The sequence below is a fragment of the Triturus cristatus genome, chromosome 3_1 (assembly GCF_964204655.1).
Source record: "Triturus cristatus chromosome 3_1, aTriCri1.1, whole genome shotgun sequence".
NCBI classification, from domain to species: Eukaryota; Metazoa; Chordata; class Amphibia; order Caudata; family Salamandridae; genus Triturus; species Triturus cristatus.
In genome coordinates, this window is record NC_140583.1 from 1,165,910,936 (window position 1) to 1,165,935,401 (window position 24,466).

Below are 24,466 nucleotides of genomic sequence, written 5' to 3' on the forward strand. Positions count from 1 at the left end.
GATGCACTTTGCATCCACTGAAAGGATTCTAACAGCAGTACAGACTTCTGTAGTGAGAGAACGAGCACTGGCACAGGGGAAACAAATTATTGTTGTGACTCCAGTACTGGCCTTAGAGGCTGTTACAAAAGCTAGCGTTCCAAACACAAAAGAATTGTATCTACGATGGATACAAAGGGTGAATTATCTCACTGCAACAGATGTAGACTATAAATTTTGTCCTCCACACTGAAAACACAAGCATTTCTACAGTACGAACAAGAATATCCTCTCTAGAATGAAATAATGCCTCTAGATCAGTATGAATGCACAATTTACACTGATGGATCAGCTTAGCCAGCCATAGGAAGTAAACATCAATACAGCGCAGCATGCTCGATTGTAAAGGGTCGCATGTGGGATTGCAAGTCCCGTCCTAGCAATACGCAGAGGCAGTCTCTAGGAGATTGCATGGCTTAGCTGGAAGAACTAAAAGCCCTAGTACTGGCACTAAAGAATACGGATTGAGTATTCCCCACACTTATTGGGTGCGAATCATTTTATTGTGTCCAGTCATACAATGTATATCTATACTACTGGGGTCACAATGGATTTAAAGATTCAAAAGGTTGCATAATAAAGCATAAACTGCTTTGGGAACAAGTGGCAGAGCTGAAAAAAGGCTTGCCGCAGGCTCACATGATTCATAAGCTGAGTCATCAACGTGTTGACGTGCACATTGAAGGGAATTCATTGGCTGATGAAGCCGCCAAGGCGACAGTGCGAACTGCTGCCGTAGCTGCAATCACTCGATCTCGCACGAGAGTAGATGGGCAGATAATGATAGCTGTCATCGCTTCACGCAAAAACAGCACAGCCTTGGCAAAACGTTTTCCACTCAAGTACTCCTACACGTTAGATGCACAAAATATTCTGTATGCTCAAATTCCAGGAGTGGGGGATTATGTCAATCCAAACATGGATCTCAGATTAGATTTAATACCAGCTGCATTCGAGGGTCTGAGTTCAGCACACACAGGTATTACTGTGACTGTTTCATTGCTGAAACAACGTTATTGGTGGCCAGGTCTTACTAAACAGACAAAAGCATTTGTCCTTAAGTGCAACATCTGTCAGTAGATGAATGGTTACAAGTACATCTTGGGGGCAGTGGATCCATGCTCTAGATTCCTGTACGTTTGGCCACAGCGTTCGGCTGATGCCCGAACTGTTGTGAAGGATTTGCGAGTCTTCATAGGGACATAGGAAATTTGCACATTACATTCTTACTGTGGCCGTGCGTTCATCTCTCTGGCTTACAAGGAAGCCAAGGGAAGTTTGGGTGTGGCATTGCAGTACTCCTCTTCGTATCATCCAGAGGGAAATTTGATTGTGGAAAGGAAAAACCGGGACTTAATGCAATCCATAACAGCAAGGGTATTAGGCTCGGGGGCAGTTGTATCAATCACCTCTATGTGGTCCAGAGGGCACTTAATAACATGACAAGAAGAACCGTGGGAGGCCGTACTCCTTACTAGGTCCTGTTTGGGACTAGGATGTGGGTACCTGACCTCGATGGTGGCAGCAAAGTGGCAGATGAAAAAGCATTTGATATCAATGATCGTTTGGCTGTTTTACTGGAAATCAATAAATTCCAGGCATTACTAAGCAACGTCCAAGTAAAACGCACTGCAACTGGGGAAGTAAAATCAGTTACGGCAAAACCTGCCTGGGTTCCAAAAGTCGAAGATCTAGTCAGAGAAAAGATTGTGGTCAAGAAAGAATCTGGGCCATCATACAGAACGCCTGTACCTGTCCTGGCTGTCGAAGGAACAAGAACAGTACTTCTTCCGCCTCTTGCAGGTAAAAAAGAAAAGAGATTTGTCTCTATTGAGCTGATCAAACCACACTATGTGGCTGATACTGAATAGCAAGCTGCGTGGGCTCCTGGGTAGCTGTCGATCTCCTCGTGCTACCATACAGGAAGTTCAGACTGAAAGACTAATAACATTTGAAGATTCTACTGTATGAAGTAACGGAGTTGCCAACAATGGAATGGAACTCGTACCTGTTGAAACTAAACAACAACAAAATACTAATGAAACACAAATCTCAATTCAGCCCAATACCAATATTTATGTGAATATGTCTCACAACAAGTCATCTGCCAGTTCAACAAAGCCTGCTGAGCTACCAAAGATAAATCGAACAGCATCTGGCTACTTCATTGATTTTAATACCTTCTCTCTGGATCCGAGTGAACCTGAGTCACCGACAGCTTCTGTTTCCCGCAAAGAAAAAATATATAATATCTACCTTTGGCTGAAAAATACTTACTTTGTTTCTCCCTGGCAACAGCTATGGATTGCAAATGGTCTACTTTTGCTAGTCCTCTGGATAGGTGTAGGGGCTGTCTTTTTCCTTCTTCTGAATGGACATTATCTCCCAGACAGCTCTGCAGTACCAAATTTAAAATCGGTCCTAAAACCGTCATCTCATTGTGAAAGAGGAGACCTGTCCTTTGTGAAGATTACAACAGTTCCGAATCCTCAAGGAATAGTTTGGGATAGGGATTCATATGATGTATTGGTCCCACTGAACTTTTGAAAATACCACATGTATTTAAAATTTCTATAAATGATATCATCACCTCCACTATATTCTCTGATGAATGGGAATTTGAAATAGTGAATAGCATGCTGTCTAATTTAGAACAATGTGCTGCTTTTTCAAAAAATGAATTGTATGATGATACATCAGATTTTGACGCCATGTATTGTTCCCAACACTATGTTCATCATTTCTTGCACAAAACAAGTATTCCACATAATGTTTTAGCTTACCATCAATAGAAATATTGCCCAACACCACCAAAAGGTTGTTCACAAACGTTTGAACAAATGATTGCTTATTTTTCTAGGTTTAACACTTCAGACCCAAGCTCATATTATTATAAGGTTGCACCTACACCTGCAAAGAAAAATATACTCACCAACACGAAACAGATATACTCTGCTTTCTTTATTTCTGAGCTGTCTTTACAGGGTTTTGATTTTTGGAGGGACACTATAGATACAAACATTGTCTGGGGAACCCAAGATTGGCAAGGTCGGGGGAGGAGCCTAGCGCGCAACCAAGATGGCCGCGTAGGTGCGAGGCTCCCGAGGACCTCCGCAACCTCCTAAGTTTATCCTGTCTTCATCCTGAATCGGTTGAGGGGACTGTGTCGGTGAACCTGAGCCGAGGTGGTACCCGTTTTCCGTTTTTGAATCGGACCCCGGGTGCCGTGATGAGCACCGACTGAAGTTTGCGGCCTGCTCCTCTCCTGACCCCGGACTGGAGTTTGGGGGTGATCCAGTGGAGAAGTGAATAACAACGGCGGGACGAGCCTGGCGAGTCGCGTACCCCACACTTTCACTTTCGCTTTTGAGTCCCCTTGCCGTCATCGCGAGTGGGATCACGGTGCTTCTTTGTGTGGTGGTTGCCTCGCTGGGGGATCCTGCCTGCCTGCGGGGACCTGCTCCGCCTTCTTGAGGTGACCTCCGGGGTCCTCGGCCTCGATTGCTCGTTCTCCGCTGCATGACTCGTGGGGGTGCGAGATACAAGACGATGGCCACGAAGCAGGATGGAGATCGGCTGAAGGCCAAATCGACCCGGCGTGGCGCCGCACTTCAAGTCAACATCATGGATCGCTACACCCTCCCAAAAGGTTCTCCCGGCGGGTCGCATAAGTCTTCCGAGTGCCCTCCGGATGCCCCGGATTTGCCGACGGATCTGACTTTGCAGGACGTCATGGGCGCCATAGCTGAGATGAAGACCTCGGTGGGTCAACAATTCGACACCCTGGCGCACAAACTCGACGCGGTCCTCATCGATGTCAACCTTGTTAGAGCGGATCTATCCAAGACAAATGACCGGGTTGACTCTTTGGCCCATACCGCGTTGGGCCTCACGACTGAGGTGGCGGCCCTCCAGACGGAGGTGCGCCGGCTCCGGCAGGCCAGTGCGCTCAAGGATCGGCGACTGGAGGACTCCGAGAGCAGGGCCCGGAGGAATAACGTTCGCATTATCGGAGTGCCTGAGGGACTGGAGGATTCGGCGGCGGATCTCTTTGTGGAGGATCTGATTTCTACTCATCTCAAGCCCAGAGGACTGAGTAAATTCTTTGCGGTGGAAAGGGCCCATAGAGTTCCTGGCGGCAAGCCGAAGGTCGGGGCTCCCCCGCGGCCTCTCATTGCCCGTATCTTCAACTTTCGGGACAGGGATGCGATTCTACAAGCTTCCAGACTGCGGGGGCCGCTTAAGCTGGGGAACATGGAGGTGAACTTTTATCCTGATTTTACGCAGGCGGTCCAGAAGCAGAGACTGAGTTTCATGGGCGTCAAGCGGCGGCTTCGAGATATGAACTTAAAATACGCAATGCTTTTCCCGGCCAGGCTGCGTGTGGAGTCTGATGGTCGCACTCACTTTTTTGACCGTCCTGAGACGGCCGGGGACTGGTTGGACACTTTGTCTGGGGGACATGATCGGGATGGGATGGGGGCAGCGGGAGGAGAGTGCCCACCGGACCGGGTATGAGGTACTGACACTGGGGCTCATTCCTGATGATGCCACTTTTCGGCCAAGCTCAGGGTTTTTTGACTGTTGTGTCTCGTTCCCCCTCCATTGGAGGTTGTGCAGTGTCTCGAGGGGGTTCTCTTTCCTCCTCTAGGGGGTCTTTGTAGTTTAGTTCACAAAGGGGCGACAGGCACTTTGCAAGTTGGGGGGCTGTCTGGGCTCATGCAGGGGTGCAGGGAGGGGGGAGTTTTGTTTGGGATGTTGGGTTGGGGTTGGGTATTGTTTGTTTGTACCACAAGGCAGAAGTATTGTTGTGCTATATCTAAAGTGCTCTCTGGGGGGAGACTGATCGGTTTTGGTTGTGATGGGGGTAGGGGACTGAGACTTCTGTCCTGGAATGTTAATGGATTGGGGGACAGGATAAAACGGGGGGTGGTCCTGCAGTTCTTAAAACGGATTTCACCTGATATTGTATTTCTGCAGGAAACATACCTTATTGGCAATTCCTTTCGTGCCATGAACAGGCGGAGCTATCGCCTTGTAGCCCATTCGGGCTTCACCTCTGGTTCGAGGGGTGTGGGCATTATGGTTAAAACCTCACTCCCGTTGGAGGTTGATGAGGTGCTCCATGATGATAGGGGACGGTATACGGTTCTAGTGGGCAGATTGGAGGGTAAAGTGATTGTTTTGGTTTCTGTTTATGTCCCGCCGGGGTTGCAGACGACTACTTTCGCTGATTTGGGGCGCCTTCTTCTTGGACTGCCGGAGGGGACTCTAGTGGTTGGGGGGGATTTTAACGCTGTAATTTCCGGAACTGTGGATCGTCACCCACCCAGGGATCTCCCCCGCGCCCAAGCCTGGTTGTCTGGCCTCTTGGATACCCTGGGACTGGTGGATTGTTGGCGGCTGAAACACCCTACGCAGGTACAATACACCTTTCATTCCGGGGCTCATGGCAGTCTTTCGAGGCTTGACTATGTTCTGATGCCAGCGGCACAGGCGGGGAGGGTTGGGGAGGTGCGGCATCTAGCTCGGGGTATTTCCGACCACTCCCCGCTCTTGTTGCACTTCGACATTGTCCCGAGGGGGGAAGGGAGGGTGGTCCCGATCAACCCCTGGTACCTGCGTAACCCCACAATCCACGCAGATTTGGTTAAATCCCTTGAGCAATATTTTGGAGATAATGTGGGATCTGTGTCGTCTGCTGTTTCTCTGTGGGAGGCGTTCAAGACGGTAATCCGGGGGGAGGCCCTATCCCTCATTTCCCATTCCAGGAGGCGCGAGCGGGAGGAGGTGACCCGTATCGAATCTGAGATAACTGAGTTGGAGGGTGATCTGGATTGTGGTGTCACAGACGACAAACTGCATGCTCTCAGACTCAAACAAGCGGACTACAAGGCCCTAGTTACAGAGGCGGCCAGGGGCCTGAGTAGAGAGCAACAGGGGCGACTGTATGATGTGGGTGATAAGGCTGGTAAACTGATTGCGTGGCTGGATGAAAAGGAGAGAGCGAGTCGAGTTGTCCCGTCGGTTGAGAGACTGGATGGTGTGTGTGTCACTGAGCCGGAGGAAATTGTTGATTGCTTCGCTGAGTATTTTCGCGGGGTGTACTCCCCGGTATCTTCCCGCTCGGAAGAGGATTCCCACGCCCTGCTTAAAGATATTGCGCTGCCTTCCCTTTCGGAGGAGGATAAATTGTTGATGGACGCGGCTCCGACATCTGAGGAGATTGCCCTCGCCATACGTTCGGTCGCCTCTGGCAAGGCCATGGGTCCTAATGGCCTTCCCATCGAATTGTACAAATTGCGGACGGATACACTGGCTCCGCATCTCCGCGATATGTTCCTCGCGGCCCGTTCGGCGGGTACCCTCCCGCTGGACCAGCGTCTTGCCACTATTGTGGTCATTCACAAGGAGGGGAGGCCGCGGGATCGGGTCACGTCTTACAGGCCCATTTCGTTGTTGAATGCGGAGCTGAAAATTCGGGCCAAGGTGCTGACTAATCGGCTGGTCAGCGTGGTGTGCGATCTGATCCATCAGGACCAGTCCGGCTTTATCCCTCATCGCAACACCGCGCTTAACCTGCGGAGTCTGCATGGGGTGCTCGCGAGGGTCCCGTTCATACGTGAGCCAGCCATTTTGGCGTCCTTGGACGCCACTATGGCGTTCGACACGCTCGAGTGGCCGTATATCTGGGCGACGCTGGCGAAGTTTGGGTTTGGCCCGGGATTCATTGGCTGGGTGAAATTGTTGTATTCCGGACCGCTGGCGCGGGTGGTGGTGAATGGTAGAGTATCGGCTCCGTTTGAATTGGGCAGGGGCACGCGGCAGGGCTGCCCGCTGTCGCCGCTCCTCTTTGCGCTCGCCTTGGAGCCCCTGGCGGAGTGGCTGCGGTGGCACCCTTCGATTCGTGGTCTCCGATGGACTCCTGAGTATGAGGATCGCGTCTCCCTTTACGCGGACGATATTCTTTCGTACCTTGCTTCCCCGCGGGAATCGTTGATTGTGTTAGTGGATGTATTGTGTTCATTTGGCCGCAACTCCGGCCTAGTCATCAACTGGGCTAAATCCTGTGTATATGTCCTCTCAGGGGAGGCTCCTATCCTTCCGCGGGGTTGTCCTATCCAGGTTGCTCCGCAGGGATTTAAGTATCTGGGTATCTTTATTACCCTGGACTCTGCGGCCCGATATAAACAGAACCTACTTCCCCCCCTCCAGCGCTTGAAGGAGGATGTGGCGCGTTGGAGGCGCTTGCCACTCTCGCCGCTCGGCCGTGCGGCGCTGTTTAAGATGATGTCGTTGCCACGTTTTTTATACGCTCTACAAAACACGATGGACGTCGTCCAGGCTCGCTACTTTCGGGAGGTGGAGAGTCTGCAGCGCCAACTGTTTTGGGGTGGGAGGCCGCGTATCGCCCTAGCGAAGCTGACGCTCCCGTGGTATGATGGGGGGGTCGCCCTCCCAGACATCAAACGGTATTACTGGGCCTCCCAGCTGGCTTCGATAAACCACGGGCTTTATGGGCCCGCCCTTAACCCGGCTTTTGAAATGGACAAATTGTTGTTGCCGGGTGGCGACTACAATCGTGCGCTCTACTCTAGATCGCTCGCCGCACGTTTGACGGGTCCTACGCGGGTCGCGGTACGGGTGTGGCACGCGGCAAACTTGGCGATGGGGTGGAAGAATCGGTTGACCCGGGCGACGCCATTGTATGCATCTGAGCGATTGGGCCGCTTGTGGACCACGAAAGGCTTTGATAAGTGGGACACGATTGGCATCAGCAGGGTGGGCGATCTCTGGACGAGGGGGGGATTTAAAACGTTTGATGTGCTGCAGACGGAATTCCAGTTGCAGGACAGGGAGTACTTCCGGTATATACAGGTTCGTCATGCGCTGTGTTCTGTATTCCCGGATGTGGCGTCCATCCCGGAGTGCTCCCCTCTGGAAGATAGAGTGCTAGACGGGCATGTACCGGATGGCACTATCTCGTTGATTTATAAAAAGCTCATCAACGATCGCTCGGGACTGCTGACTGGCCTTCGTGAGGCATGGGTTGCCGATGGATTGGAGCTGGATGACGAGGACTGGGTATCTGCGGTGGCCTCCCCGAAAGAGGTGGCCATACCGGCCCACCTTCGTTTCGTCCAGCTCAAAATACTCCACAGGGTATACGTTACGGGGCCGGGTCTGATGCGTATGGGATATGCCGTGGATGGGATGTGTAAGCGTGGGTGTGGTTTGTTAGGGACCTTCTTCCATACTTTGTGGGAATGCCCGGAGGTGGCGCGGTTCTGGCGTGGTGTGCATGCGGTGTTGCAAGCGGTCACGCATGTGACGCTGTTTCCCGAGGCTAGGAGATGTCTGTTGAATGTGTGGGAACCGACTGATTACACGGTGCCGCAAACGTGGTGGGTGACACTGGGATATATGGTGGCCAAGCGTGACATAGCACAATTGTGGGGCTCCCAGAGGTCACCAACGGTTTCGGTATGGAAGGACAACATGGATTGGTGTATGTTTCGGGAGAAGGTAGTGTATGTGGCGAGAGGTAAGCCTGGGAAATGGGTGAAGGTGTGGGGCCCCTGGAACTCCTATCGTGGTGGGATTTGTACCCCGCCACTGATGCCTGACTTGGCAGCGGCCCAGTCTCCCTAGTCCGCTTGTTACCTTGATTCTGTGTCGTCATGCCCACTTTGTTTCTGTCCCGGCCCGTCCCCCCCCCTATTCCTGTGGATCTGTGGGGTCCTCCCGAGGGGAGCACATAATGCTGCTCAGACTTCTGCTGCCTTGTGGGTTTGTTTGTAGTTTTTCATTAAAAATGGAACCGCCATTTGGGGGGTCTGGACGGTGTGGCCGCAAACGCTTCCTTCGACTTCTGGGACCTTTACCACTTGCCGCTTGTGTTTTATAACTGTGTTTTATGGTCCCACTGCTTGCTAGCGGCCGGCCTGAAGGTTGTAGGCCCATACTTGTATATCTATTGTATCTGTAATAAAGGTTTCAAAAAAAAAAAAGATTGGCAAGGTCAAAGACCTGAGGTGTTATATAGAACATGCCTCATACCACAACAAATTATCTTCCTGAACATTACCGTGCAACTGACTTCCTGTCTTGGACTAGCCAAGATTAAGGTCATGAACACACCTCGGATTCCCTCATTTTCAAACTATGAGGGAAGGCAGAACTATACACAACATAGTGAGAATACAGTTGATTATATTATACATGAGGGTTCAATACAATTCTTCAGACCCCAATTGGAAGGTATGGTTAGTTTGGCCTATCAACACAAATGGGTGTCAAACAAGATTCAAGGGTACCACTGAAGGGTTTAGTATCCATAGGCCTGACCAGTGGCGTAACTAGGGGTGGGGGCGGTCTGCCCCAGGCGGCACTATTTTGGGGGCTGTGGCGCAACCCTGGTGTCACATGTCGGCTGCATTTATGATTTGGGGACACTGACATACACCTACCCAACCGCTGAGGTCGGAGCACTGTCTGCACACGCGACGTGCAGTTATGTAAGTAAATGCGCACCGGCTGCAGTGCACGCATGCACCACCTAGCAAGTGGTGGTGGTGTGTTGCGTGGCGTACTGTGTATGTGGTTCCCTGGGCCATCAATCTTGTAGCGCGTGAACGCACTACTGACGGCCCTCGGCATTATGTTTGGCCAGCCCCCGGGCAGTGATGCTAAAATGCAGCAGTGACACGCGCCACCACCACGCGCTCTTTTGACTAAGTGGAGTCTCGGCAGGGGAGTGCTGTACAATTTGCAGAACCCCTACGGTAGGGGCCCTGCCACCACTATGGAGTCTACAGGAGAGGTAAGCTAAATATTCGCAGCAACAACATGTCCGAATATGACCTAACCGGCGCTTGATGTGACGCCACAAAGTAAGGCTCGCATACATTGCCAACATGAATGCTGATAGAACTTAAAGAGAGTAGAGGAAAAGGAAGAAGTTCCAAATGAGAATTGTGTTTAGACAAAATATTCGATACTGTAGCATTCTTGCTTTGAAACAGGTACATTTTGACATTCGGATGTAATACCACTGTATTCTCCTATACCCCCATTTCATACTCCTCTATTTGTGTGGCCTCCTGGTGCAACATAGCCTCCAAGTCCCTGTATATGGTTTAAACTGACCCTTTATCACGAAAAGCAGATTCGTTTTTGTGATAATCTTTAAACGCACTTGAGTTGCTGGTGTTATTTTAACTGTCTTCGCTCTCTTCCTGATTTACATCCTAGTCTGAGCCTGCAATGCCTCTATCTATTTTTTGTAGTTTTATATAGCACGAACCAGACCCGAAGGTATCAGAGCACTTTACATGAGCACCAGTTGTCTTACAGACTGATTTATCTTAACCTTTACTGGAAACAAGGGTATTTTCCCATTTTACTCGTTACCAAACTGGGATCATAGCAATTATTATGATGGTACTTTAGAATACTGTGGAAGTGGAATTGAACCGGAAGTGAACAGATTCATCAACAGTGAAGCGACTTTAGTTCTGTAAATAATATAGGGCCAGAGGGAGAAACTCCGTTTGGCATTTGAGATGTGAAATAGGTGAATAGCTTGCTCTGCCAAAACATGTTTCCGTTTTTGATACCTGTTAAGGTCACCCTTGAATTCTCATGCTTGTAATTATTTGTGAGAAAAATGATTATGTGATCAATAGTAGAAACCTCTGTATAGTAAAGTATGAATATGGGACTTGCCTGCACCTGTCCAGATTGCCTCCAGGTGGACCCTTGATTCTGTTATTCAGAGTATTACTTTTGTCAACAATCCTTTTCAGACTCAGATTAGCATATAAGGAAATTTCTTTGACACGTTAAAAGCGTACCTTGGTACAATAGCATACAAGTAAGGAGTCTACCCCATTCCACGATTAGTAATAAAGGGTCATGACCTGAAAGCACCAGGTCAGTTGGTTCAGGGCCAGCATTGGAACCCACCCTGAAAGCAGAGTGCAGTAATCCCCTCCTGCTGATGACAGGAACCAGGCTCACCGGGGGAAAGCTTCTAGATGGCAGCTCTGTGCTCACTTGTACCATCTAAAAAGCTTCCTTTAGAACTTTGTTCAACTTACCTATTTTGACACACAAAGTCCAAATTCAGCTAATGAAACAAACTTGAGCCATGGAATCTTATTTTTTGCCACCTTCTTTCAAGAATCATAGGCCCCACCAGAACATCTTTATTGTCGGTAGACATGTTAATGCTAAAAGACACGCCCAGCCATCCTTGACCTAAGTCTCTTAAAAGAGCATTAAAACCCCTCAACATGGAGAAGAACTGGAATGAAACTATTTAATATTTGCCCTTTAGGGATATACTAGCTAATCAGATGAAAGTTAAATCCAAGAATTTCCAATGCCCTGCAGAGACGAGATACTCATGGATCATCCTGAATTCATGTAGGTTTTGCCGCTGCATGATTCCTTCTCCATGGAACTGACAATCATGTTCATCAGGAATTTTTACCTGTAGTTGAATTCCACTTTAGCTACAAATCACCCACACCATTAGTGACTGGAGAAACCAGATAATCCTCATTTGGTTTATGGAGCTGGTAATTAGGATATTTAATAATTTCTTCATTAGACAGTGAGTAATATGATAATGAAATGTAATTATTATTGACATCAGCAATTGTGAATCTTTTGATTTGTTTGTTGGAGAAGTAAACAACTATTCAACAGCTTTTTCTTTGATTAATATTTCATAGTTTTATTTAGAAGATCCAGATAAGCACCACATTGTGGAAATTGTTTGAAGTTCTCACTTAAACTTGGAATAGGGATTTCAATTTCATAGGATTTAAACATATTGTTAGCCCAGACTATTTGAAGGAATCACAGGAGACCCTGTTTAAAAGATCAGTCAGATCATCAAATCTGCATACAGGTATGAGACATAAAGCAGACTTTTAAGGCAAACTTTCATCTTTTAATTAATATACCCAATGTTAAGTCTAATTCCTCAATCTGCTAGAAGACAGCAGGCAATACCTGTCCAGGACTAAACTAGTATGTGATTAGCATATTGCGATGCAACAGGCTTTGGTCCGTAAAAGTCCTTCAACCCCAAATCCTTTCCCCATCTCTTTTGCAAATGGGTCCCACGTTAGGGCAAAATTCAAAGGGGAGCAGGCACAACCCAATATGGCCCCTCTACATAGTGGCAAATTGGCAAGACATCAGAGACTGTTCAAGCACAATTCAGAAACTGCATTTAGTAGAACCTTTAGAATCAGTGCAGTAGTACTACTCGCATACTACAAAATGCAATTCACAAACCTATGTGTGGAGACCTCTACCTCTACTGCTTCTCTGTTTTATGTGCTGAGATATCCACCCAAGGGGGTATACGTTTAAGATGTAATAACATCTATTCAGACCAACACATTGCCACCGCATATAGGACTATGGTCATATTTTTGGTTAAATATGCTAGAGGTTGCAAACAAGACAACCTTGATACCTCTGTACTTACATATTATTATTGCAAAAAGAACAATTGATGGACAGAATACAGAACAATGTCATACATTCACCCCAGTACAGAGACCTAGGCCTAAATCCTTAGTTTTTTTGCTCTCTATGCTATTCCAGTTTGAACCCAGCCATATGCAAATCAGTCTTGATTTGCACATGACCAAGTCTAAACTGTGGTGGCATGGTGAGCAAAAGAATGATGGATTTAACCCGTATCTCTTGACTGGGGGTGAATGTTTTGATTTGTTCTGCATTCCGTCCATCAATTATATGTCTTTGTACTGCCGGTGTATTCAACTGTATAGCCTTGGCCTGTGTCGTGTATGTGCATGTAACTTGCATGATTGAGGTAACTATTAGCGGTTACATCACGTGTCTCTTGGGCCTCTTTCAAGTGCTTGCTGTTCTTTTTGCCCAGCATCCCCCCACCCCCCACTACCTGCCATGGGCTGCAATCTGAGGGATAGCCCGGGGCACCAGAGGCTCTAGCTACACCACTGGGCCTGAAATACACTATGTACAACGAGAACATCCAGGGGTGGTGACATCCTTCAGTGTTGGGAAGTTATGCGTAGAAACTCAACATTGTCCCAGGTGAAACAACACTTATACTTGCTATCACATGACATGGAAGTAAGGTTTTTTTTGCTAGGTCCCTGGAAGCCACGTAGTAAACGCTTCTTATACACTATTTACAATGACGTTTGGAAAATCTCTCAACAGGAAGCTGTGGAGAGGTTGCGTGAAATTGACAGGGTTAACTTAGAAAAGACTTTGGCAGTGGTCGATAATGGCATGACCACACAAACATCCAGGATTTATTCACTGGGCAATATTGTGTCTTCTGCTATAGATCTAATGGAACAGGATCTGCCCATCCTACAACATGGACAATCACAGTTATGATCCATCTACGATTAAGCTGGATGCTACAATCATTGCATTCTGGTCACGTGTCCTTGCGATATATTAACAGTACGTCGCTGTACGTGCCTGTAACAACATTCCAATTTCAATATTGCCTAGAATACCACCCGAAAGGCAGGTATGAAGCGATGGGAAAGGACTACATCCATAAATCTTGGGAATTATCATAAAGATTTAGATGCAGGAATTGGGACACTGAAGTATTTCTCAGCGGTTCAAACTGTGAGAGTTCGTTAAGTGGGTCTTTGATTTGTCAGGATATTTGCTTCACGAGTTTCTAACGCTTAGGTTGCAAACTTATCTTGGCACTTGAATGGATCCCCAGCTGCTGTTGTTCATCCAGTGTTCAAACTGCTCTTGCCTGGGAGTTACTTAATGCTGAATGATCAAGGTTTTTGTGGGATGCTACCGGATATCGCAAATTTGGTCACAGTTCCAGGGTTACTTGTTGTATGCAAGTATTGTTTCCACCGACCCACACAATCAGAGAGACGCTGCTATGGCCTTCATTGAACATTTCCCTTATATGGTTTGATTCTTTGAACAGACTGAAAGCCATACTTTTACAGAAGAAAGGGACCTTAACCTCAGCTCGAAAGACTTTTGATCTCCAGGTTGCGGGGTCTTCAGCTGAGATGCAGGTTCTAGTCCGAATTAACTTCCCACTCCATTTTGGAGAAATGGTACATCGTATCTTTAACATGTCTGATACAAATGGGATAGTAACCCTATTTAAGACCATCGGTTCTGGACTATTAAGCACCTTTCAGATGGTTTTTGGAGTTATTCCATCTTTAATACACTCCGTATTTGGAAGCATTTTTGGAGGGCTTCCGCTGATCCTGCTACTGGTAGTGGGTATCCTGATTTTAATTTTTCTACTAGGCAACGGACATCCCCAATTCCAAGGAGATGGAAAAATCGCTCTTGGAGCGACATTGCCGCGTACGCATGGTATTCCATCTAGGCACACCTCGACTTCGGCAACTAAGCGAGCATTCGTTTCTTTCATTCAGATCAATCTGGGTAGACTGCGTCTTGCCTGTGCTCCACTGCTTATTTTGTGGACATGAATGCGTGTTGGACATGAATGTGTGTTGGACATCTGTTTAACTCTTCCATTGGTTGCGCCACCAGATGTGGATCTACTGCTGGACCCGCTAAAGGCCCATGTAGTACAATGTCCTCTGTGTATTCCAATCCTGATGTCAGCATTCTTAGATACTTCAGCTCCTGTTGGATTGGACACCAGCTCAGTACAAGGCTTTAAGTCATCAAGTTCTTCCTCAGCAATGGCTGTGGGAAGAGGAGAAGATCACCTTTGTTCCATTGACCTGATTAGAGAGGTGCTACAGGCACCGTTGTCTGCAAAGGCAGGCAACAGTGATGTTGCGTCTCCCGCACAGGTCACATAAACATTTGACTCTCCGTGCGCTGGGAACAATTTGGCCCTTTTTCGAAAGCAACTAAAACTGGAATTCGAAAACATCATTTTTGTTTTATTTTTCCTCTTCTGCTCTTAATAAGCGCTATGGCTTTTGGCATGCTCAGTTGGTCTCACAGTATACTGACTTTCTAGAGGACTCCTAGGGCTTTTTTTACGACTACATCATTCACTTTTTAACATATATATCATGTTTTTAGATGTTTTATACTCATATTTTAGCAATATTTTATGCTTTTTTTACACAGACATATTTTAGCATTTATTATTTTGTCGTCTAGTCAGATGAGGAGTGGGTGTTATGAACCCTAATGTACCCCAATATAGGCCTAGGTAGTTACACAACCTTTTACGTACATCTGTCCTACCATTGTTCTACATAACAGGTCTGGTGCTGACCTTTTACCTAGTTAGATGCTACATGACTGTCATGTGGTTTTCTCCCAAAAACTAGCCTCATGTATTATGAATGAGGATTCTCAGTATCACTGCAGGATTAACATCTTCTGCATAACAACTCTGTATAAGGGTCACCTCTATCGTCATCCTTGCCTGACATGCCCATAGTCAACTTCTAAGTAGAACCCCTGGGGGTACCTTTCGGGTATATAAGCACTAAATCTTTGCTGGGCAATCCAGAGGAGAAAAAGACTTCCATGCTGACACACTGATGCGAGATGCTGAGGTTCTTGCACGAAGACACTCCAGCACGCAGTGGTCTGACATCCATCGTGTGGTGTCCATCTTGATACCAAGAAGACGTCCTTTGTTCTCCCACATCTGGTAATGGGGTTGGCTCTATCCTAAGGGGATTCTTGGTTCTACACCTATATACATGCTAGGTACACTTAGGTACATCTAGTTAGGGTTGCATTCTAGCAGTACACATTACTACTGTCATGTATTCAAATGCCTGGAAATATTAATTGTTTTAGCACTATGGTAGAATTCTACCTTTTCTTTACTTTGCTCATGCTAATAACCATGTATATCTGTTTCTGTCTCATGTGTGTTGCAGCACACATATGTTATACTAGGATGACACTGCTTCAATAAATACTGATTGAAAACGTCCCCATTGTTTATTCTTTGTATCTCTCTTAGACAAAGTGAGTACGAGTGACTGAGCGAAAAGTACTGTACTGTTTCCACGATCCCTGTCAGTGTTGTCATGTTCGATAGTTGCCAGAAGCTACTCGCTCCTTGGTAACAGGGGCTAGTAGTGGCACTGTGAGCTAGCTGGACTAACAGACTAACATATCCTTTGAGGGTGTCTAGAATCAGTCTGGACACCTATACCTTAGTTTATGTGGTCTAAACGTGCAGATTTGTAGGAACTACACGACAAGAGGAGTCAAATTTGGAAATACTTTCTAGAGTTATAATAGTTCTATTGAGGACAAATGATTCAACACATAGATTAGAGCGTCATCTGCATGGGCAGATAGTTTGACCTCCAGGGAACCTCGTCTAAAAACAGAGATGAGGTTTTTGCAACGTATGTGTTAGAAATGGGGGTCTCTAGTTGGCAATGGTTTGCACCTTTGTCCAAGTAGGGACCCTTCTTCCTAGTCAGGGTAAGGGAGTTACACTCCTAAAATAACCCCTGGTAGCTTAGCCCGAGCAGTCAGGCTTATGTCAGAGGTAGTATTTAAAGCATTTGCACATGAACAAAAGTAATACAGTGAAAACACTACAAAACACCACCACAACAGTTCAGAAAAATATCCAATATCGTTATATATCCAAACCAAGACCAAAACAACAAAAATCCAACATAGAGTACTTTAAAAATATGCACTATGCAACAATATTTAAAAACTCAGTTACTTAAAGTCAGTAGCTCCGTCCGGTGCTACAGCGGTGCTGTAAACAGCAGAATCCAACAGTTCCGTCTGACAGTGTCGGTCAGGGGCGTCAACAGACTCGTAAACAGTAAATTTTGTGTTGGGGCCGACATGTTAGTGCGGGCCTGTCCTGGCAACCGTTGCGGTTGCAGTGTGAAGCGGACTGGCGTGTGGTGCCCTCAAGCCGCGGTGCAGGCAGTGGCTCAGTGACAGTCGTCCAGTGGCGTCGGTGAGACCAGGGCTACAATGCGGAGTGAAGGCAGTACTGACTGATCAAGGTGCAGGCGACAGAGCCAGTTGCGAGAAGCTGGCATCAGTTGGTCTGGACTGCAGTGTGGGATGGGGTGGTGCGTCGTGTGACTTATAAGCGGTGCTCCCAACCCATGATTCAGTAATGGAAAACGTGGTTAGTGTGCAGCGACGGTGTCAGTGAGAACAGCGTGGCAAAGTGAAGCGAGGCAGTGCGAAGTGCTTAGCCAGCAGGTCGCAGTGCAAGCAGCGGCTCGTGGAGGGTGTCGGTCTTCGTCGGTGCGACCAGGGTTGCGGTGCGAGATGCAGACGTGCCCTCTGTGGTGCCTTCAGGACACAGAGCCGGTGATGGACATGGTGACGGAGTCGGTTGCTTTTCACCCCTCTGTGGTGTCTGAAACCGTGGTTCCAGAAGTGGTACCCAGAGGTCGGTGAAGTCCTTGCAGTCCCTGAGACTTCAGAACAAGAGGCAAGCTCTACTTCAAGCCCTTGAAGATACTCAGCACAAGTAAAGAACGTTCAGTCAAGTCCTTTCACTGCCCCAGGCAGAAGCAGCAACTGCAGGAGAAACCCAACAAAGCAACAACAAAGCAAAGGGGCAGTAGTTCTCCTGCCAGCTCTTCCAGCTCCTCTTGGCAGGTTCCTTGATTCCAGCAAGTTCTAAAGTTCTGGGGTTGGGGCCCCAATATTTATACTCAGCAGTTTCTCTTTGTTCTCTTAGACAGAGAGGGTCTGTACCTAGTCCAACCCAGTTTGGACCTCTCTGGCCCAGCCTCCCAGCAGGAGGTGGAGACAGCATTGTCTAAAGCAGACCAGGCCAATTCAGGTGCAAGGAAATCTCCTCCCACTACTCTAAATGCAGCTCAGGCCTATTCAGCCCAGCCCCGACTCTTCCAGGAAAGGCAGGACACACCTCGAGCCCCCCAGTGGCTGTCTGAAGAGAATGCACATCCCCAGCCCCTGTCAATTCAAAGCAAGGCAGTCAATCCACAAACCGAGCAGAGGCACCCAGGATGGCTAAGTAACAAAATACCTACTTTCTAAAAGTGGTATTTTCAAACACAGAACATAAAAATCATCTTATCTGGTCCCAAAGGGAAGTTATGCTTATAAGATATTATAAGTAAACTCCCATGCTATCCTATGGGACAGATAGCCTTTCCATAGTGAAAAACGAAATACACTGTAATTCACTACCAGGACATGTCACACACACCAGTACATGTCCTACCTTTAACATACACAGCACCCTGCCCACAGGGGTACCTTGGGCCTACCTTAGGGGTGTCTTACATGTAAGAAAAGGGAATGTTAGGGCCTGGCAAGTGGGTGCACTTGCCAGGTCGACAAGGAAGGTACAAACAGCGCACAGACACTGCAGTGGCAGGTCTGAGAACCTTTTACAGGGCTGCTAGTGTGGGTGGCACAATCTGTGCTGTAGGCCCACTAGCAGCATTTGATTTACAGGCTGTGGCACTCTCAGTGCATTTTACTAGGGTCTTATAGTAAATCATATATGGCAATCATGGAAACACCAATCCATAATGCAATTCACAACAGGAGCACTTGCACTTTAACACTGAACAGCAGTGAGAAAGTGCGCAGAGACACTAAACCAGCAAAAATAGACTGAAAACCGAGAGGTCAGAAAGAGAAAAGACAGGGGAAACACACCAAAAGATGCTAAATCTAACAGTATGCTTTCAAAGAGTGGTTGTAAGCAAAGGGCAATTAACAGATTGGAAAGGGAGCTTCCTTGCCTACTACCTCTATGCAGAGTAAAGTAAGGGGAAAACCAACCATTAACACAAACACTAACACAGGAATAAGAATATAATAGTTTTAGAAATGAGATACATTTTGGCGCAAACCCAAACCAGTGTAAGGTAGTGAATACAAATTGCCAATTAATATAGTCAAAAGCTTTTTCCACATCTAGAAATAGGGCCACTAGAGGGATATCACTCTTCCCAGCCATAACAAGAATATTAGAGATCACCCTGGCATTGTCTACAGCAAGTCTACCCTTAATAAAACCAGATTGATAAGTTTTAACAAGAAGAGGCTCAACAGCTTCTACACGGGAAGCTAGAATCTTGGCAAAGATCCTGCATTTATAATTATTCAGGGGAATGAGCCTATAATTTTACAGAGTGTTGGATCTTTATCAGGTTTGGGATTAGAACTATCAAAGCTTCTAACAAGGAGCCACTAGCCTTAGAATCAGAAAGGAAAGAGTTAAAAAAAAATTCCAGCAACTTAGGAGCAAAAAATGAGGAAAGAGAAGAGATGAGTTCAATAGAAAACCCCTTCCGGCTGAAAGCTTTACTTCTTTTCAAAGGTTTGATTGTTTCCAAAATCTCTGGAAGTGTAATATCAGCTTCTAACTCATTAAATATATCCGTAAGGGATGGAGGCTTAGGAATGTCATCGAAAAAGTGCTGTATGTTGGATGCAGAAGGGGTGTGATCCACTGTATATAATGATTTATGAAAGGACTGAAAGGTGGTGGACATACCTGAATTGGAGATTGAAGTAGAGTTATTGTGTTCATTAATGATGAGACTGATAGCCTTACCCTTTGTTTTTATTTTCAAATAATTAGCAAGCATTTCAACCACTTTATTTTGACCGCCATGGACCTTAGATTTTACTTTGAGTAAAATGCTGCAAGCATCAATGGTAGCAAGCTTGTTAAGATCACATTTAGCTTTGATGAAGTCATGCAACCTTTAGGAAGATTTGGAGGTGCCTTAATTTGTTGGAGTAGAAGTTGATATTGAGTATTCAATCGTTTTTTCCTCCTGGTGGAGTAAGCTATTGTAAAAGTTCTGAAGGAGGCCCTAAAAGTATCCTAATTGTTAGCAATGGGTGTATCAGTAGATTTATTAAACTGAAATAATTATTGTATGAAAACAGTGGCTTCAGTTATGAATATATCAGATAGGCAGTTATTAAATTTCAGTCTACCAGATTTGTGTCGATATTAGGTCTATCAAAAGAGGACAAAAATGGTGCATAATCAGAAATATAAATGGAGCCTATTTCAGAGGTTTGTAAAGTAGGGAGCAAGGATTTCGAAATTAAAACATATTCAATTCTATACATTGTATGATGCACATTCAACAAGAAATTAAACTCAGAATTATCAGGATTACAGGTTTTCCAGACATCAAACAGTGGTCGAGAAGCGATGGCCTATTGATGATATGCTTTGTGGGATTTGTCTGGGTTAAATTTACATTTAGATTTTCTCCTCTGTAAAGGCATCTAACCATTGGTTAAAATCACCTGCTATAATAATATTGGGGTTACATATACTAGCAAGTTTTACTTTAATAGTGTGCCAAAAATCAGGATCAGGTTTAACTGGACCATAAACATTACACAGAGAAACATGTTTGGTATGGATAATTGCATCAACCAGGACCCATCGACCATCAGTATCACATTCAGTAGATCTAACCTGTAATTTCAATGTTTTATGCTAGAGAATTGCATTACCACCTCTACGCTCAGCAGCGGGAGGAAAACAACCTGGCCAACCCATTGTTGTTTCAGTCTCATAGGCTCAACAGCAGAACAGTGGGTTTCTTGTAAAAAGACAATGTGAGAGTTTAGCTTAGATACATGAGAAAGTACCTTTAGTCTTTTAAATGGATGCCCAAGTCCTTGAACAATCTAACGAGACAATCTTAAACATATTGGATACATAAGGAAAAGGATACAGGAATATGGGTGGCAAGTTTCAAAACAGGGAAGAGAGACAAAATGATATTATTTAGTAAAAACGACATTTAGTAGAAACATAGAGTAAAAGTGGTGAGGTACAAAATAAATAAGTATCATTTATGCACTCACTGAATAAATGTAAAAATAAAAAGAGAAAATAGAGGAAAGGAGAGACATAACAAAATAGAAGAGAAAGCAGATCAAGGAGAAATATCTGGATTTGAAAAGAGAAGGATTGAGAAGTCGGATCAGCAGTGTCAACCCCATAACCAGAACAACAGCAGAGAAACGATAAAGTGAGTTATGGATAAAAAGCCATTATTCAAGAGATTGGAAGAAATGGAGATAACAAGCACATACACAATTCTTAGGGCTTCTGAACAGTAGTAACCATAACATAAGATGTAAACATCTGAAGAAACAATTGTAATTTCACAGAGTTCTCAAAAGATCTTGAAGTGCCCTCATACATAATCTTGCATAATCAAGGGTAGAAAATGCCATATTATATGTTCAATTGTCTCATCTGAGGTTGCAAGACTATGAATTATTTTTGTCTGTCATTTGTTGCATTGGGGATGTCTTGAGAGAAATGAATATCTTATGGTCAGACCAAACTAGACTTCATTTTTCCTTAGCATCTTTCAGGATGCGAAGAAGGTCTGGACATTCAAGAAAAAGCATAGTATTTCCTTGAGGTTTAGATGAGTGAGGGTTAAGTCTGCCCAACCGATGAGCATGTTGCAAATTTAGAGTAGGAGGAAGGCCCAGCAAATCTGGAAGAAATTTCTTCAAGAAGTCAAGCATATTGGGACCCTCAAGAGCCTTCGGAAGACCATACAGACGAAGATTATTATGACGATTCCTGTTATCAAAATCTTCTGTTTGAAGTTTGAGTTTCATAATCTCCTGTTCAAGCACAGGGATCCTAGTAGCCATATCCTGAAGAGAGCAAACACGCTGTTCTATTTCAACCATCTTACCCTCCATAATAATTAATCGATCTTCAATCTGTTGAAGTTTCTTATTGGTGGCACACATAAAAGGTTGCAAACCCCTCACTTCATCAAGGATGGTAACTAGAGCTGGATTAGTAGAAGACATGATGGGTGAAGGAGAATCACGTTCACCCTTTTGGACTTTGTAACAGATGAGGTGGCTTTTGCACCATCAGACAAATCACTGGCCCCCTTGAAGTAATGAATAGGATTGTGAGGGATTTTCTGGGTGGAGTGGAGCACCTCTGTTGCAAGTTGGAGCAGAATTGTATATGTGGTATCCCAGAAAATGGTAGCCAGATATGCAACACTGAGTGTTTGGGATATATAGAAGAAGAGGTGACTTATATCACCAAGTTATGGAGGAAATTGCAATAGGTAATGAAAAAATGTAAGTTCGCAAATACCCCTGATAATGTAAAAAACAATCATGAGGAGAAGGGTTCGAGTGGTATGAGAAGAAAATGGTGGCCGCTACCAAATTTCATCATGAAGCACTTCAAATGAGGATGGAAAAATAAAGGTACAATGTCAGCAGTAGAGACGTAAAGCATGCTATGTTATGTTCCTAGAGTTTCCAGTAGGGAATCATATTTTATGAGGGAAGAAAATCATATGCTGTGAGCCGCGTGCTGAGAGAAGGAGAGCAGCTCACATTCTGAGAATATCCTCTACTACGGGTGATAGGTGGGTCAAAGGAAGGCAATGTTTACAATTGTGATTTTTGGCAGGAAAAATGTGATGCACATCAATGGTGTAATTTGAGCAAATGCACCATTTTTGCATGCATGAACGGGGAGTAACATGCACTATATGTGTTATTCTCCACTCCTGGCTAACTGGGTGCAAATTTGTGAACCCTACACTCTCAAATGTTCAACATCAAAGCGCAACCCTAATAGTAGTATGGTTGAACTCTTCAGCCATTTCCATAATCATATGTGAATCACTTCCCATAAGATCAATAAAATGCTGTCAGAGAGGGCTCTGATCACACGAGAAGATGGGCATTGGCTCTAGTTGGAACAATTTGAGTCCTAGTCTCAGCAATATGATTTTCACTTGACACCTCTTATGTTATCGGTGTATACAATTGTTGATTAAAGGTCTGATTTAGAGTTTGGTAGGTGACCCACCATCTGCCAGGGGAGGGGAGATAATAACTACAGATGGCCTGGCAGATTACTGCCTGCCATATTTAGAGATCTCCACCTGTCTGGCAGAGATCTCGATATCGTTAGTGGAACTGCCACAACGGTGACGCCTCTGAATGCGTTGCATGTTTGCTGAGCAGCCACCATGTTGGAAACTGAGCCTCAGCAAATATTTTTAAATTACAGAAATAAACTCCCAATGTGGGAGTTTGTTTCTGCAAAGCAAAAAATACTAACCCCGCCACCCCTGGAGTCTTCTTCCTTGTATTATGGACAATTTAAAAGTGTTTTCTTCTTGGCCATCCCGTAGAGAAAAAAAAGTACATGAGATCATCTGCTGTAATAGGGTGGATGGTCGAATGTACTTACACCAATCTCTTCAGGCTGTTAGTGCATGGTTTCCATTGGCAGAGCCAGCGTGCAGTCCACTGGCAGAAACATGATGGCCCAACAGACTCTAACTAGAGCGGATCGATGTCAGTTTGGAGGCTAGCATACTCCCATCATGTTTGTGGTGGAGTAACCTGTCTCAGGTCATTTTTATTTCTGTTTCTTTAGTGGTCTTGGCGTAAAAAAAAACCACTTATATTGTCAGTCAAGAGTTCTCAGTTACTGCTCTGTTAATTAAGAATGCAAGCACACAGAATATTTTTTTAAAAATTACTCAAAAACAATTCTCTGCTTTATAGTAATTATGATAACACCGCCAACATTTGTCAATCGGTCATTGTTGTTAATTCACAATTTTATCTATATGAAAGCAGTAATATATTTAACAGTTTTCACTCCTTTCTACTGTCTTCCAATTGCTTCGGTTTGTAACTAGTTTCATAATTTGCCAGCACTGCAAAAAAAGACTACTAAGGCAATGTGTTCTTGATGGGCCTAATTTCAAACTGTTCAGTATAGCCCTGCAATCCGGAATATGCTTCAAACCTTTTAATAAATGTACCACTGCCAACTATAAAAAGTTGGAAAAATGTATATCACTGAATGGCTGCTAGAAATCTTTCAAACATATATTGGCAAATGTACACAGACATTGCCTGTTTCTTTATAACTAAAATAGTAGATGTAATTGTCCCCTTTACTCATTTTCTTATAGAGTTCATCTCCAATGCCTTTGTTGATAGTTACGGATATCGGACATTTTCCTTTGGGCCGCATGTTTGTTGTTGCACCCTCAGGTAAGAATCTCGGGCCGTTTCTCCTTCTTCTCTGCCTATGACTACATTTCTGGCTGATCCTTTTTCCATTTAAAGTTTGTGATCTTACGTTTCTTCTCTTCCTTTCATCGTGTGCGATGGTTCTCCCCAAAGTGCTACATGGTAACTACATTTATTTAATTAAATTCATTTTTTTAAATAAATTGTAAGATTGTGAATGCAAATATCAATGTGTACATAGCCTTCTTATTCAGCAATATGTACGTTTTCCAGAAGTGGAGAAGCAAACGTTTTAAATAAACAAGAAATCTGATTGAAAGAAAAGTGTTAAGTGTTTGCTAAAATCATCTGTAAAATTTAAATTCAAGCTGCCTTACCCTTTATCTTTATTGTTCTCCGC

General features: G+C 45.2%; 1 protein-coding gene across 14 annotated transcripts in view; it reads left to right on the forward strand.

Moving 5' to 3' along the window:
• PKNOX2 (PBX/knotted 1 homeobox 2) overlaps positions 1 to 24,466 on the forward strand; it is a 3,737,380-nt gene that overhangs the window by 1,218,761 nt on the left and 2,494,153 nt on the right. For all 14 annotated transcript variants that reach the window (XM_085646078.1, XM_085646083.1, XM_085646080.1 and 11 more), the window contains one exon: positions 24,006 to 24,087. The gene's annotated coding sequence lies outside the window, so the exon portion shown is untranslated. The remainder of the gene's footprint in view (positions 1 to 24,005; positions 24,088 to 24,466) is intronic.